This window comes from Oncorhynchus kisutch, unplaced genomic scaffold (genome assembly GCF_002021735.2).
Source record: "Oncorhynchus kisutch isolate 150728-3 unplaced genomic scaffold, Okis_V2 scaffold780, whole genome shotgun sequence".
NCBI classification, from domain to species: domain Eukaryota; kingdom Metazoa; phylum Chordata; class Actinopteri; order Salmoniformes; family Salmonidae; genus Oncorhynchus; species Oncorhynchus kisutch.
In genome coordinates, this window is record NW_022262725.1 from 153 (window position 1) to 15,472 (window position 15,320).

Genomic DNA, 15,320 nt, shown 5'->3' on the forward strand with positions numbered 1-15,320 from the left:
GGTTACAGTTTTATTCAAGCCACAGATTTCAGGTGACTCCCATGATACCACTCAACAAACAACAACACGATTCTCATGAATACCATGAAGCCATTTTCTAAGATTTCCCCCATTTTGAACTGTGGACCTGTTTGTCACTCTTACCCTGCGGATAGCTCGACAACCCACTTTTTTGGTTTTTATCTGAGGCATTTTATCATTTTATATCAGAATGGCCATATTCTGAGGCCAGTTTAGCGTTCATTCAAATGACGATTTACTATCTTTCCATTGAAGGCCATATTGAGGTTAAATCAATGACTGGAGTTTTTCATTGATAAAAACAATGACTATTGAAATGCAAGTCGGTATCGTGCATACATTTACTGGTCTCTGTGGTGATTGCGTTGCTGTGCCTATTTCTCTACTTTTAACCCCATACTCTTTACCCGATACCCAGGTACTGTCTGTAGTCAGATGGCCGAGCGGTCTAGGCGCTGCGTTGTTTCGCAAGTCTCCCATGGAGGCGTGGGGTTCAAATCCCACTTCTGACAGTTGTTTAGTGCCTCTCAGGAGTCATGCTGCTTAGCATAATAATAAGATGATGAAATAACAATTTATAATAACACTCTCAAATGAAACCTTCTGGAGCTGACCAAAGATCAGGGAAATTAGAAACAAGCTTACTTATAATGAATGAGGGGAACAATTCATTTTATTGCATTATATGAGTTAATGAGTTACTGCATGTCTTTTTCAGTTTGTAAATTATCACTTTCTGTAGGCTATGCCTGGTGCCCATTCACTGCTGACAGACTGTTGTCGTGGCCGAGTGGTTAGAGCGATGGACTAGAAATCCATTAGGATCTTCCTGCGCAGGTTCGAATCTGCCGACAACGAATTGATTTTCTTGACCCCTCCGAGGTTGAAGTTTAGTCGTGTTTCTTATACCAATCATATCCTCTCAGATCTCCACAAGTACATAGGGATTAGTTTGTCCATTTGGGATAGGATCCCCACCCTCACAACCTTACACACCTGGTTATCCATCCTTCTAGCTCTATAGGCCACAGTAGCATAGGTTACCGGTTTGTAGTCAAGCCACAGATTTCAGGTGAGATCCCATGATACACTCAACAATACAACAACACGATTCTCATGAATAACCATGAAGCCATTTTTTCCTAAGATTTCCCCCATTTTGACATGTGGACCTGTTTGTCACTCTACCCTGACGGATAGCTCCAGACACTTTTTTGGTCCTATCTGAGGGCATTTATCATTTATATCGAATGCCATATTCTGAGGCCAGTTTAGCGTTCATTCAATGACGATTTACTACTCTTTTCCATTGAAGGCCATATTGAGGTTAAATCAATGACTGGAGTTTTTCATTTGATAAAAACAATGACTATTGAAAGTGCAAGTCGGTATCGTGCATACATTTACTGGTCTCTTGTGGTGATTGCTTGCTGTGCCTATTTCTACTTTTACCCCCATACTCTTTAACCCGATAACCCGTACTGTGCTGTAGTCAGTGGCGAGCGGTCTAAAAGGCGCTGCTGATTCAGGTTCGCAGTTCTCCCATGGAGCGCATGGGGTTCAAATCCCACGTTTCTGACAGTCGTCTTAGAGCCTCTAGGAGTCCATGCTGCGTTAGCCAGTAATAAATAAGATGGATGAAATACAATTTATATACACCTCTCAATGAAAACCTTCTGGAGCTTGACGGCAAGATGGAAGGAACAGTTAGAAAACAGCTGTACTTAATAATGAATGCAGGGGAACAATTCACTTGTTATTGGCATTATAATGAGTTATGAGTTAGCTGGCATCTAGTCTTGGTCAGTTGTAAAATTATCACTTTCTGTAGGCTATGCCTGGTGGCCCATTCACTGCTGACAAGACTGTTGTCGTGCCGAGTGGTTAAGGCGATGGACCTAGAATCCATTAGGATCTTCCTGCGCAGGTTCGAATCCTGCCGCACAACGAAATTGAATTTTCTTGACCCCTCCGGAGGTTGAAGTTTAGTCGTGTTTCTTATACCAATCATATCCCTCAGATCTCCACAAGTAACATAGGGATTAGTTGTCCATTTGGGATAGGATCCCACCTCACACCTTTACACACCTGGTTATCCATCCTTCTAGCTCTATAGGCCACAGTAGCATAGGTTACAGGTTTGTAGTCAGCCACAGATTTCAGGTGAGATCCCATGATACACTCAACAATACAACAACACGATTCTCATGAATAACCATGAAGCCATTTTCTAAGATTTCCCCCATTTACATGTGGACCTGTTGTCACTCTTACCCTGACGGATAGCTCCAGACACTTTTTTTGGTCCTATCTGAGGCATTTTATCATTAATATCAGAATGCCATATCTGAGGCCAGTTTAGCGGTCATTCAATGACGATTTACTACTCTTTTCCATTGAAGGCCATAGTGAGTTTAAATCAATGACTGGAGTTTTTTCATTGATAAAACAAATGACTATTGAAAGTGCAAGTCGGTATCGTGCATACATTTACTGGTCTCTGTGGTGATTGCGTTGCTGTGCCTATTTCTACTTTTATACACCCCATACTCTTTAACAACCCGATACCCAGGTACTGTGCTGTAGTCAGGATGGCCGAGCGTCTAAGGCGCTGCGTTCAGTCGCAGTCTCCCATGGAGGCGTGGGTTCAAATCCCACTTCTGACAGTTGTTTAGTGCCTCTCAGGAGTCATGCTGCTTAGCAGTAATAATAAGATGATGAAATAACAATTTATAATAAACCTCTCAATGAAAACCTCTGGAGCTGACCAAAGATCAAGGAATTAGAAAACAGCTGTACTTAATAATGAATGAGGGGAACAATTCATTTTATTGCATTATAATGAGTTAATGAGTTACTGCATTGTCTTTCCAGTTGTAAAATTATCACTTTCTGTAGGCTATGCCTGGTGCCCATTCACATTCACTGCTGACAAGACTGTTGTCGTGGGCCAGATTTAAGGCGATGGACTAGAAATCCATTAGGATCTTCCTGCGCAGGTTTCGAATCCTGCCGACAACGAAATTGAATTTTCTTGACCCCTCCGGAGGTTGAAGTTTAGTCGTGTTTCTTATACCAATCATATCCTCTCAGATCTCCACAAGTACATAGGGATTAGTTTGTCCATTTGGGGATAGGATCCCACCTCACAACACCTTTACAACACCTGGTTATCCCATCCTTCTAGCTCTATAGGCACAGTAGCATAGTTACAGTTTGTAGTCAAGCCCACAGATTTCAGGTGAGATCCCATGATACACTCAACAAATACAACACACGATTCTCATGATAACCATGAGCCATTTTCTAAGATTCCCCCCCTTTTTGACATGTGGACCTGTTGTCACTCTTACCCTGACGGATAGCTCCAGACACTTTTTTGGTCCTATCTGAGGCATTTTATTCATTTATATCAGAAGGCCATATTCTGAGGCCAGTTTAGCGTTCATTCAATGACGATTTACTACTCTTCCATTGAAGGCCATATTTGAGTTAAATCAATGACTGGAGTTTTTCATTGATAAAAACAAATGACTATTGACCGTGGCAAGTCGGTATCGTGCTACATTTACTCTCTGGTCTGTGGTGATTGGGTTGCTTGTGCCTATTTCTACTTTTAAAACCCCATACTCTTTAACCCCCGATACCCCCAGGTACTGTGCTGTAGTCAGATGGCCGAGCGGTCTAAGGCGCTGCGTTCAGGTCGCAGTCTCCCATGGAGGCGTGGGTTCAAATCCCACTTCTGACAGTTGTTTAGTGCCTCTCAGGAGTCATGCTGCTTAGCAGTAATAATAAGATGATGAAATAACAATTTATAATAAACACTCTCAATGAAAACCTTCTGGAGCTGACCAAAGATCAAGGAAATTAGAAAACAGCTGTACTTAATAATGAATGAGGGGAACATTCTTTTATTGCATTATATGAGTTAATGAGTTACTGCATTGTCTTTCAGTTGTAAAATTATCACTTCTGTAGGCTATGCCTGGTGGCCCATTCACTGCTGACAAGACTGTTGTCGTGGCCGAGTGGTTAAGCGATGGACTAGAAATCCATTAGGATCTTCCTGCGCAGGTTCGAATCCTATCTGCCGACAACGAAATTGAATTTTCTTGACCCCTCCGGAGGTTGAAGTTTAGTCGTGTTCTTATACCAATCATATCCTCTCAGATCTCCACAAGTACATAGGGATTGTTGTCCATTTGGATAGGATCCCACCTCACACTTTACACACCTGGTTTCCATCCTTCTAGCTTTATAGACCACAGTAGCATAGGTTACAGGTTTGTAGTCAAGCCACAGATTTCAGGTGAGATCCATGATACACTCACAATACAACAACACGATTCTCATGAATAACCATGAAGCCATTTTCTAAAGATTTCCCCATTTTGACATGTGGACCTGTTGTCACTCTACCCTGACGGATAGCTCCAGAACACTTTTTTGGTCCTAATCTGAGGCATTTTATCATTTATATCAGAATGGCCATATTCTGAGGCCAGTTTAGCGTTCATTCAATGACGATTTACTACTCTTTTCCATTGAAGGCCATATTGAGGTTAAATCAATGACTGGAGTTTTTTCATTGATAAAAACAAATGACTATTGAAAGTGCAAGTCGGTATCGTGCATACATTTACTGGTCTCTGTGGTGATTGCGTTGCTGTGCCTATTTCTACTTTTACCCCATACTCTTTAACCCGATACCCAGGTACTGTGCTGTAGTCAGGATGGCCGAGCGGTCTAAGGCGCTGCGTTCAGGTCGCAGTCTCCCATGGAGGTTCAAATCCCACTTCTGACAGTTGTTTAGTGCCTCTCAGGAGTCATGCTGCTTAGCAGTAATAATAAGATGATGAAATAACACTTATAATAAACATCTCAAAGGAAAACCTTCTGGAGCTGACCAAAGATCAAGGGAAATTTAGAAACAGCTTACTTAATTAAATGAATGAGGGGAACAATTCGGTTTTCATTGCATTATAATGAGTTAATGAGTTTACTGCATTGTCTTTCAGTTGTAAATTATCACTTTCTGTAGGCTATGCCTGGTGGCCCATTCACTGCTGACAAGGACTGGTTGGTCGTGGTCCGAGTGGTAAGGCGATGGACTAGAAATCCATTAGGACTTCCTTTCCTGCGCAGGTTTCGAATCCTGCCGACAACGAAATTGGAAGTTTTCTTTCAGACCCCCTCCGGATGGTTGAAGTTTAGTCGTGTTATCTTATACCAATCATATCCTCTCAAGATCTACACAAGTACATAGGGATTAGTTGTCCATTTGGGATAGGCTCCCACCTCACACCTTTACAACCTGGTTATCCATCCTTCTAGCTCCTATAGGCCACAAGTAGCATAGTTTTACAGTTTGTAGTCAAGCCACAGATTTAAGGTGAGATCCATGATACACTCAACAATACAACACACACGATCTCATAGCATAACCAATGACCATTTTTCTAGATTTCCCCCATTTTTGACATGTGGAACCTGTTGTCACTCTTACCCTAGACGGAATAGTCCCAGACACTTTTTTGGTCCTATCTGAGGCATTTTACTCATTTATATCAGATGGGCCATTTCTGAGGGCCAGTTTAGGCGTTCATCTCAATGACGATTTACTACTCTTTTCCATTGAAGGCCATATGCGGTTAAATCAATGACTGAGTTTTTCATTGATAAAAACAAATGACTTATTGAAAGTGCACGTCGGTATCGTGCATACATTTACTGGTCTCTGTGTGATTGCGTTGCTGTGCCTATTTCTACTTTTACCCCATACTCTTTAACCCGATACCCAGGTACTGTGCTGTAGTCAGGATGGCCGAGCGGTCTAAGGCGCTGCGTTCAGGTCGCAGTCTCCCATGGAGGCGTGGGTTCAAATCCCACTTCTGACAGTTGTTTAGTGCCTCTCAGGAGTCATGCTGCTTAGCAGTAATAATAAGATGATGAAATAACAATTTATAATAAACACTCTCAAATGAAAACCTTCTGGAGCTGACCAAAGATCAAGGAAATTAGAAAACAGCTGTACTTAATAATGAATGAGGGGAACAATTCATTTTATTGCATTATAATGAGTTAATGAGTTACTGCATTGTCTTTCAGTTGTAAAATTATCACTTTCTGTAGGCTATGCCTGGTGGCCCATTCACTGCTGACAAGACTGTTGTCGTGGCCGAGTGGTTAAGGCGATGGACTAGAAATCCATTAGGATCTTCCTGCGCAGGTTCGAATCCTGCCGACAACGAAATTGAATTTTCTTGACCCCTCCGGAGGTTGAAGTTTAGTCGTGTTTCTTATACCAATCATATCCTCTCAGATCTCCACAAGTACATAGGGATTAGTTGTCCATTTGGGATAGGATCCCACCTCACACCTTTACACACCTGGTTATCCATCCTTCTAGCTCTATAGGCCACAGTAGCATAGGTTACAGGTTTGTAGTCAAGCCACAGATTTCAGGTGAGATCCCATGATACACTCAACAATACAACAACACGATTCTCATGAATAACCATGAAGCCATTTTCTAAGATTTCCCCCATTTTGACATGTGGACCTGTTGTCACTCTTACCCTGACGGATAGCTCCAGACACTTTTTGGTCCTATCTGAGGCATTTTATCATTTATATCAGAATGGCCATATTCTGAGGCCAGTTTAGCGTTCATTCAATGACGATTTACTACTCTTTTCCATTGAAGGCCATATTGAGGTTAAATCAATGACTGGAGTTTTTCATTGATAAAAACAAATGACTATTGAAAGTGCAAGTCGGTATCGTGCATACATTTACTGGTCTCTGTGGTGATTGCGTTGCTGTGCCTATTTCTACTTTTACCCCATACTCTTTAACCCGATACCCAGGTACTGTGCTGTAGTCAGGATGGCCGAGCGGTCTAAGGCGCTGCGTTCAGGTCGCAGTCTCCCATGGAGGCGTGGGTTCAAATCCCACTTCTGACAGTTGTTTAGTGCCTCTCAGGAGTCATGCTGCTTAGCAGTAATAATAAGATGATGAAATAACAATTTATAATAAACACTCTCAAATGAAAACCTTCTGGAGCTGACCAAAGATCAAGGAAATTAGAAAACAGCTGTACTTAATAATGAATGAGGGGAACAATTCATTTATTGCATTATAATGAGTTAATGAGTTACTGCATTGTCTTTCAGTTGTAAAATTATCACTTTCTGTAGGCTATGCCTGGTGGCCCATTCACTGCTGACAAGACTGTTGTCGTGGCCGAGTGGTTAAGGCGATGGACTAGAAATCCATTAGGATCTTCCTGCGCAGGTTCGAATCCTGCCGACAACGAAATTGAATTTTCTTGACCCCTCCGGAGGTTGAAGTTTAGTCGTGTTTCTTATACCAATCATATCCTCTCAGATCTCCACAAGTACATAGGGATTAGTTGTCCATTTGGGATAGGATCCCACCTCACACCTTTACACACCTGGTTATCCATCCTTCTAGCTCTATAGGCCACAGTAGCATAGGTTACAGGTTTGTAGTCAAGCCACAGATTTCAGGTGAGATCCCATGATACACTCAACAATACAACAACACGATTCTCATGAATAACCATGAAGCCATTTTCTAAGATTTCCCCCATTTTGACATGTGGACCTGTTGTCACTCTTACCCTGACGGATAGCTCCAGACACTTTTTTGGTCCTATCTGAGGCATTTTATCATTTATATCAGAATGGCCATATTCTGAGGCCAGTTTAGCGTTCATTCAATGACGATTTACTACTCTTTTCCATTGAAGGCCATATTGAGGTTAAATCAATGACTGGAGTTTTTCATTGATAAAAACAAATGACTATTGAAAGTGCAAGTCGGTATCGTGCATACATTTACTGGTCTCTGTGGTGATTGCGTTGCTGTGCCTATTTCTACTTTTACCCCATACTCTTTAACCCGATACCCAGGTACTGTGCTGTAGTCAGGATGGCCGAGCGGTCTAAGGCGCTGCGTTCAGGTCGCAGTCTCCCATGGAGGCGTGGGTTCAAATCCCACTTCTGACAGTTGTTTAGTGCCTCTCAGGAGTCATGCTGCTTAGCAGTAATAATAAGATGATGAAATAACAATTTATAATAAACACTCTCAAATGAAAACCTTCTGGAGCTGACCAAAGATCAAGGAAATTAGAAAACAGCTGTACTTAATAATGAATGAGGGGAACAATTCATTTTATTGCATTATAATGAGTTAATGAGTTACTGCATTGTCTTTCAGTTGTAAAATTATCACTTTCTGTAGGCTATGCCTGGTGGCCCATTCACTGCTGACAAGACTGTTGTCGTGGCCGAGTGGTTAAGGCGATGGACTAGAAATCCATTAGGATCTTCCTGCGCAGGTTCGAATCCTGCCGACAACGAAATTGAATTTTCTTGACCCCTCCGGAGGTTGAAGTTTAGTCGTGTTTCTTATACCAATCATATCCTCTCAGATCTCCACAAGTACATAGGGATTAGTTGTCCATTTGGGATAGGATCCCACCTCACACCTTTACACACCTGGTTATCCATCCTTCTAGCTCTATAGGCCACAGTAGCATAGGTTACAGGTTTGTAGTCAAGCCACAGATTTCAGGTGAGATCCCATGATACACTCAACAATACAACAACACGATTCTCATGAATAACCATGAAGCCATTTTCTAAGATTTCCCCCATTTTGACATGTGGACCTGTTGTCACTCTTACCCTGACGGATAGCTCCAGACACTTTTTTGGTCCTATCTGAGGCATTTTATCATTTATATCAGAATGGCCATATTCTGAGGCCAGTTTAGCGTTCATTCAATGACGATTTACTACTCTTTTCCATTGAAGGCCATATTGAGGTTAAATCAATGACTGGAGTTTTTCATTGATAAAAACAAATGACTATTGAAAGTGCAAGTCGGTATCGTGCATACATTTACTGGTCTCTGTGGTGATTGCGTTGCTGTGCCTATTTCTACTTTTACCCCATACTCTTTAACCCGATACCCAGGTACTGTGCTGTAGTCAGGATGGCCGAGCGGTCTAAGGCGCTGCGTTCAGGTCGCAGTCTCCCATGGAGGCGTGGGTTCAAATCCCACTTCTGACAGTTGTTTAGTGCCTCTCAGGAGTCATGCTGCTTAGCAGTAATAATAAGATGATGAAATAACAATTTATAATAAACACTCTCAAATGAAAACCTTCTGGAGCTGACCAAAGATCAAGGAAATTAGAAAACAGCTGTACTTAATAATGAATGAGGGGAACAATTCATTTTATTGCATTATAATGAGTTAATGAGTTACTGCATTGTCTTTCAGTTGTAAAATTATCACTTTCTGTAGGCTATGCCTGGTGGCCCATTCACTGCTGACAAGACTGTTGTCGTGGCCGAGTGGTTAAGGCGATGGACTAGAAATCCATTAGGATCTTCCTGCGCAGGTTCGAATCCTGCCGACAACGAAATTGAATTTTCTTGACCCCTCCGGAGGTTGAAGTTTAGTCGTGTTTCTTATACCAATCATATCCTCTCAGATCTCCACAAGTACATAGGGATTAGTTGTCCATTTGGGATAGGATCCCACCTCACACCTTTACACACCTGGTTATCCATCCTTCTAGCTCTATAGGCCACAGTAGCATAGGTTACAGGTTTGTAGTCAAGCCACAGATTTCAGGTGAGATCCCATGATACACTCAACAATACAACAACACGATTCTCATGAATAACCATGAAGCCATTTTCTAAGATTTCCCCCATTTTGACATGTGGACCTGTTGTCACTCTTACCCTGACGGATAGCTCCAGACACTTTTTTGGTCCTATCTGAGGCATTTTATCATTTATATCAGAATGGCCATATTCTGAGGCCAGTTTAGCGTTCATTCAATGACGATTTACTACTCTTTTCCATTGAAGGCCATATTGAGGTTAAATCAATGACTGGAGTTTTTCATTGATAAAAACAAATGACTATTGAAAGTGCAAGTCGGTATCGTGCATACATTTACTGGTCTCTGTGGTGATTGCGTTGCTGTGCCTATTTCTACTTTTACCCCATACTCTTTAACCCGATACCCAGGTACTGTGCTGTAGTCAGGATGGCCGAGCGGTCTAAGGCGCTGCGTTCAGGTCGCAGTCTCCCATGGAGGCGTGGGTTCAAATCCCACTTCTGACAGTTGTTTAGTGCCTCTCAGGAGTCATGCTGCTTAGCAGTAATAATAAGATGATGAAATAACAATTTATAATAAACACTCTCAAATGAAAACCTTCTGGAGCTGACCAAAGATCAAGGAAATTAGAAAACAGCTGTACTTAATAATGAATGAGGGGAACAATTCATTTTATTGCATTATAATGAGTTAATGAGTTACTGCATTGTCTTTCAGTTGTAAAATTATCACTTTCTGTAGGCTATGCCTGGTGGCCCATTCACTGCTGACAAGACTGTTGTCGTGGCCGAGTGGTTAAGGCGATGGACTAGAAATCCATTAGGATCTTCCTGCGCAGGTTCGAATCCTGCCGACAACGAAATTGAATTTTCTTGACCCCTCCGGAGGTTGAAGTTTAGTCGTGTTTCTTATACCAATCATATCCTCTCAGATCTCCACAAGTACATAGGGATTAGTTGTCCATTTGGGATAGGATCCCACCTCACACCTTTACACACCTGGTTATCCATCCTTCTAGCTCTATAGGCCACAGTAGCATAGGTTACAGGTTTGTAGTCAAGCCACAGATTTCAGGTGAGATCCCATGATACACTCAACAATACAACAACACGATTCTCATGAATAACCATGAAGCCATTTTCTAAGATTTCCCCCATTTTGACATGTGGACCTGTTGTCACTCTTACCCTGACGGATAGCTCCAGACACTTTTTTGGTCCTATCTGAGGCATTTTATCATTTATATCAGAATGGCCATATTCTGAGGCCAGTTTAGCGTTCATTCAATGACGATTTACTACTCTTTTCCATTGAAGGCCATATTGAGGTTAAATCAATGACTGGAGTTTTTCATTGATAAAAACAAATGACTATTGAAAGTGCAAGTCGGTATCGTGCATACATTTACTGGTCTCTGTGGTGATTGCGTTGCTGTGCCTATTTCTACTTTTACCCCATACTCTTTAACCCGATACCCAGGTACTGTGCTGTAGTCAGGATGGCCGAGCGGTCTAAGGCGCTGCGTTCAGGTCGCAGTCTCCCATGGAGGCGTGGGTTCAAATCCCACTTCTGACAGTTGTTTAGTGCCTCTCAGGAGTCATGCTGCTTAGCAGTAATAATAAGATGATGAAATAACAATTTATAATAAACACTCTCAAATGAAAACCTTCTGGAGCTGACCAAAGATCAAGGAAATTAGAAAACAGCTGTACTTAATAATGAATGAGGGGAACAATTCATTTTATTGCATTATAATGAGTTAATGAGTTACTGCATTGTCTTTCAGTTGTAAAATTATCACTTTCTGTAGGCTATGCCTGGTGGCCCATTCACTGCTGACAAGACTGTTGTCGTGGCCGAGTGGTTAAGGCGATGGACTAGAAATCCATTAGGATCTTCCTGCGCAGGTTCGAATCCTGCCGACAACGAAATTGAATTTTCTTGACCCCTCCGGAGGTTGAAGTTTAGTCGTGTTTCTTATACCAATCATATCCTCTCAGATCTCCACAAGTACATAGGGATTAGTTGTCCATTTGGGATAGGATCCCACCTCACACCTTTACACACCTGGTTATCCATCCTTCTAGCTCTATAGGCCACAGTAGCATAGGTTACAGGTTTGTAGTCAAGCCACAGATTTCAGGTGAGATCCCATGATACACTCAACAATACAACAACACGATTCTCATGAATAACCATGAAGCCATTTTCTAAGATTTCCCCCATTTTGACATGTGGACCTGTTGTCACTCTTACCCTGACGGATAGCTCCAGACACTTTTTTGGTCCTATCTGAGGCATTTTATCATTTATATCAGAATGGCCATATTCTGAGGCCAGTTTAGCGTTCATTCAATGACGATTTACTACTCTTTTCCATTGAAGGCCATATTGAGGTTAAATCAATGACTGGAGTTTTTCATTGATAAAAACAAATGACTATTGAAAGTGCAAGTCGGTATCGTGCATACATTTACTGGTCTCTGTGGTGATTGCGTTGCTGTGCCTATTTCTACTTTTACCCCATACTCTTTAACCCGATACCCAGGTACTGTGCTGTAGTCAGGATGGCCGAGCGGTCTAAGGCGCTGCGTTCAGGTCGCAGTCTCCCATGGAGGCGTGGGTTCAAATCCCACTTCTGACAGTTGTTTAGTGCCTCTCAGGAGTCATGCTGCTTAGCAGTAATAATAAGATGATGAAATAACAATTTATAATAAACACTCTCAAATGAAAACCTTCTGGAGCTGACCAAAGATCAAGGAAATTAGAAAACAGCTGTACTTAATAATGAATGAGGGGAACAATTCATTTTATTGCATTATAATGAGTTAATGAGTTACTGCATTGTCTTTCAGTTGTAAAATTATCACTTTCTGTAGGCTATGCCTGGTGGCCCATTCACTGCTGACAAGACTGTTGTCGTGGCCGAGTGGTTAAGGCGATGGACTAGAAATCCATTAGGATCTTCCTGCGCAGGTTCGAATCCTGCCGACAACGAAATTGAATTTTCTTGACCCCTCCGGAGGTTGAAGTTTAGTCGTGTTTCTTATACCAATCATATCCTCTCAGATCTCCACAAGTACATAGGGATTAGTTGTCCATTTGGGATAGGATCCCACCTCACACCTTTACACACCTGGTTATCCATCCTTCTAGCTCTATAGGCCACAGTAGCATAGGTTACAGGTTTGTAGTCAAGCCACAGATTTCAGGTGAGATCCCATGATACACTCAACAATACAACAACACGATTCTCATGAATAACCATGAAGCCATTTTCTAAGATTTCCCCCATTTTGACATGTGGACCTGTTGTCACTCTTACCCTGACGGATAGCTCCAGACACTTTTTTGGTCCTATCTGAGGCATTTTATCATTTATATCAGAATGGCCATATTCTGAGGCCAGTTTAGCGTTCATTCAATGACGATTTACTACTCTTTTCCATTGAAGGCCATATTGAGGTTAAATCAATGACTGGAGTTTTTCATTGATAAAAACAAATGACTATTGAAAGTGCAAGTCGGTATCGTGCATACATTTACTGGTCTCTGTGGTGATTGCGTTGCTGTGCCTATTTCTACTTTTACCCCATACTCTTTAACCCGATACCCAGGTACTGTGCTGTAGTCAGGATGGCCGAGCGGTCTAAGGCGCTGCGTTCAGGTCGCAGTCTCCCATGGAGGCGTGGGTTCAAATCCCACTTCTGACAGTTGTTTAGTGCCTCTCAGGAGTCATGCTGCTTAGCAGTAATAATAAGATGATGAAATAACAATTTATAATAAACACTCTCAAATGAAAACCTTCTGGAGCTGACCAAAGATCAAGGAAATTAGAAAACAGCTGTACTTAATAATGAATGAGGGGAACAATTCATTTTATTGCATTATAATGAGTTAATGAGTTACTGCATTGTCTTTCAGTTGTAAAATTATCACTTTCTGTAGGCTATGCCTGGTGGCCCATTCACTGCTGACAAGACTGTTGTCGTGGCCGAGTGGTTAAGGCGATGGACTAGAAATCCATTAGGATCTTCCTGCGCAGGTTCGAATCCTGCCGACAACGAAATTGAATTTTCTTGACCCCTCCGGAGGTTGAAGTTTAGTCGTGTTTCTTATACCAATCATATCCTCTCAGATCTCCACAAGTACATAGGGATTAGTTGTCCATTTGGGATAGGATCCCACCTCACACCTTTACACACCTGGTTATCCATCCTTCTAGCTCTATAGGCCACAGTAGCATAGGTTACAGGTTTGTAGTCAAGCCACAGATTTCAGGTGAGATCCCATGATACACTCAACAATACAACAACACGATTCTCATGAATAACCATGAAGCCATTTTCTAAGATTTCCCCCATTTTGACATGTGGACCTGTTGTCACTCTTACCCTGACGGATAGCTCCAGACACTTTTTTGGTCCTATCTGAGGCATTTTATCATTTATATCAGAATGGCCATATTCTGAGGCCAGTTTAGCGTTCATTCAATGACGATTTACTACTCTTTTCCATTGAAGGCCATATTGAGGTTAAATCAATGACTGGAGTTTTTCATTGATAAAAACAAATGACTATTGAAAGTGCAAGTCGGTATCGTGCATACATTTACTGGTCTCTGTGGTGATTGCGTTGCTGTGCCTATTTCTACTTTTACCCCATACTCTTTAACCCGATACCCAGGTACTGTGCTGTAGTCAGGATGGCCGAGCGGTCTAAGGCGCTGCGTTCAGGTCGCAGTCTCCCATGGAGGCGTGGGTTCAAATCCCACTTCTGACAGTTGTTTAGTGCCTCTCAGGAGTCATGCTGCTTAGCAGTAATAATAAGATGATGAAATAACAATTTATAATAAACACTCTCAAATGAAAACCTTCTGGAGCTGACCAAAGATCAAGGAAATTAGAAAACAGCTGTACTTAATAATGAATGAGGGGAACAATTCATTTTATTGCATTATAATGAGTTAATGAGTTACTGCATTGTCTTTCAGTTGTAAAATTATCACTTTCTGTAGGCTATGCCTGGTGGCCCATTCACTGCTGACAAGACTGTTGTCGTGGCCGAGTGGTTAAGGCGATGGACTAGAAATCCATTAGGATCTTCCTGCGCAGGTTCGAATCCTGCCGACAACGAAATTGAATTTTCTTGACCCCTCCGGAGGTTGAAGTTTAGTCGTGTTTCTTATACCAATCATATCCTCTCAGATCTCCACAAGTACATAGGGATTAGTTGTCCATTTGGGATAGGATCCCACCTCACACCTTTACACACCTGGTTATCCATCCTTCTAGCTCTATAGGCCACAGTAGCATAGGTTACAGGTTTGTAGTCAAGCCACAGATTTCAGGTGAGATCCCATGATACACTCAACAATACAACAACACGATTCTCATGAATAACCATGAAGCCATTTTCTAAGATTTCCCCCATTTTGACATGTGGACCTGTTGTCACTCTTACCCTGACGGATAGCTCCAGACACTTTTTTGGTCCTATCTGAGGCATTTTATCATTTATATCAGAATGGCCATATTCTGAGGCCAGTTTAGCGTTCATTCAATGACGATTTACTACTCTTTTCCATTGAAGGCCATATTGAGGTTAAATCAATGACTGGAGTTTTTCATTGAT

At 41.8% G+C, this 15,320-nt stretch overlaps 21 non-coding genes across 21 annotated transcripts; all 21 read left to right on the plus strand.

Moving 5' to 3' along the window:
- Positions 1-797: 797 nt before the first annotated feature.
- Positions 798-878, plus strand: trnas-aga (transfer RNA serine (anticodon AGA)). Its single transcript has one exon. It is a non-coding gene; the product is annotated as a tRNA-Ser (tRNA).
- A 1,010-nt stretch (positions 879-1,888) lies between these two features.
- On the plus strand, positions 1,889-1,970 carry trnal-uag (transfer RNA leucine (anticodon UAG)). Its single transcript has one exon. It is a non-coding gene; the product is annotated as a tRNA-Leu (tRNA).
- A 1,717-nt stretch (positions 1,971-3,687) lies between these two features.
- trnal-cag (transfer RNA leucine (anticodon CAG)) lies at positions 3,688-3,769 on the plus strand. The gene has a single exon. It is a non-coding gene; the product is annotated as a tRNA-Leu (tRNA).
- Positions 3,770-5,835: 2,066 nt separating this feature from the next.
- trnal-cag (transfer RNA leucine (anticodon CAG)) lies at positions 5,836-5,918 on the plus strand. Its single transcript has one exon. It is a non-coding gene; the product is annotated as a tRNA-Leu (tRNA).
- Positions 5,919-6,189: 271 nt separating this feature from the next.
- trnas-aga (transfer RNA serine (anticodon AGA)) lies at positions 6,190-6,271 on the plus strand. The gene has a single exon. It is a non-coding gene; the product is annotated as a tRNA-Ser (tRNA).
- A 632-nt stretch (positions 6,272-6,903) lies between these two features.
- On the plus strand, positions 6,904-6,986 carry trnal-cag (transfer RNA leucine (anticodon CAG)). Its single transcript has one exon. It is a non-coding gene; the product is annotated as a tRNA-Leu (tRNA).
- Positions 6,987-7,256: 270 nt separating this feature from the next.
- Positions 7,257-7,338, plus strand: trnas-aga (transfer RNA serine (anticodon AGA)). Its single transcript has one exon. It is a non-coding gene; the product is annotated as a tRNA-Ser (tRNA).
- A 633-nt stretch (positions 7,339-7,971) lies between these two features.
- trnal-cag (transfer RNA leucine (anticodon CAG)) lies at positions 7,972-8,054 on the plus strand. Its single transcript has one exon. It is a non-coding gene; the product is annotated as a tRNA-Leu (tRNA).
- Positions 8,055-8,325: 271 nt separating this feature from the next.
- Positions 8,326-8,407, plus strand: trnas-aga (transfer RNA serine (anticodon AGA)). The gene has a single exon. It is a non-coding gene; the product is annotated as a tRNA-Ser (tRNA).
- Positions 8,408-9,040: 633 nt separating this feature from the next.
- Positions 9,041-9,123, plus strand: trnal-cag (transfer RNA leucine (anticodon CAG)). Its single transcript has one exon. It is a non-coding gene; the product is annotated as a tRNA-Leu (tRNA).
- Positions 9,124-9,394: 271 nt separating this feature from the next.
- Positions 9,395-9,476, plus strand: trnas-aga (transfer RNA serine (anticodon AGA)). Its single transcript has one exon. It is a non-coding gene; the product is annotated as a tRNA-Ser (tRNA).
- A 633-nt stretch (positions 9,477-10,109) lies between these two features.
- trnal-cag (transfer RNA leucine (anticodon CAG)) lies at positions 10,110-10,192 on the plus strand. Its single transcript has one exon. It is a non-coding gene; the product is annotated as a tRNA-Leu (tRNA).
- A 271-nt stretch (positions 10,193-10,463) lies between these two features.
- trnas-aga (transfer RNA serine (anticodon AGA)) lies at positions 10,464-10,545 on the plus strand. The gene has a single exon. It is a non-coding gene; the product is annotated as a tRNA-Ser (tRNA).
- A 633-nt stretch (positions 10,546-11,178) lies between these two features.
- On the plus strand, positions 11,179-11,261 carry trnal-cag (transfer RNA leucine (anticodon CAG)). The gene has a single exon. It is a non-coding gene; the product is annotated as a tRNA-Leu (tRNA).
- Positions 11,262-11,532: 271 nt separating this feature from the next.
- On the plus strand, positions 11,533-11,614 carry trnas-aga (transfer RNA serine (anticodon AGA)). Its single transcript has one exon. It is a non-coding gene; the product is annotated as a tRNA-Ser (tRNA).
- A 633-nt stretch (positions 11,615-12,247) lies between these two features.
- Positions 12,248-12,330, plus strand: trnal-cag (transfer RNA leucine (anticodon CAG)). Its single transcript has one exon. It is a non-coding gene; the product is annotated as a tRNA-Leu (tRNA).
- A 271-nt stretch (positions 12,331-12,601) lies between these two features.
- trnas-aga (transfer RNA serine (anticodon AGA)) lies at positions 12,602-12,683 on the plus strand. Its single transcript has one exon. It is a non-coding gene; the product is annotated as a tRNA-Ser (tRNA).
- A 633-nt stretch (positions 12,684-13,316) lies between these two features.
- trnal-cag (transfer RNA leucine (anticodon CAG)) lies at positions 13,317-13,399 on the plus strand. Its single transcript has one exon. It is a non-coding gene; the product is annotated as a tRNA-Leu (tRNA).
- A 271-nt stretch (positions 13,400-13,670) lies between these two features.
- On the plus strand, positions 13,671-13,752 carry trnas-aga (transfer RNA serine (anticodon AGA)). Its single transcript has one exon. It is a non-coding gene; the product is annotated as a tRNA-Ser (tRNA).
- Positions 13,753-14,385: 633 nt separating this feature from the next.
- On the plus strand, positions 14,386-14,468 carry trnal-cag (transfer RNA leucine (anticodon CAG)). Its single transcript has one exon. It is a non-coding gene; the product is annotated as a tRNA-Leu (tRNA).
- Positions 14,469-14,739: 271 nt separating this feature from the next.
- On the plus strand, positions 14,740-14,821 carry trnas-aga (transfer RNA serine (anticodon AGA)). The gene has a single exon. It is a non-coding gene; the product is annotated as a tRNA-Ser (tRNA).
- The last annotated feature ends 499 nt before the right edge of the window (positions 14,822-15,320 follow it).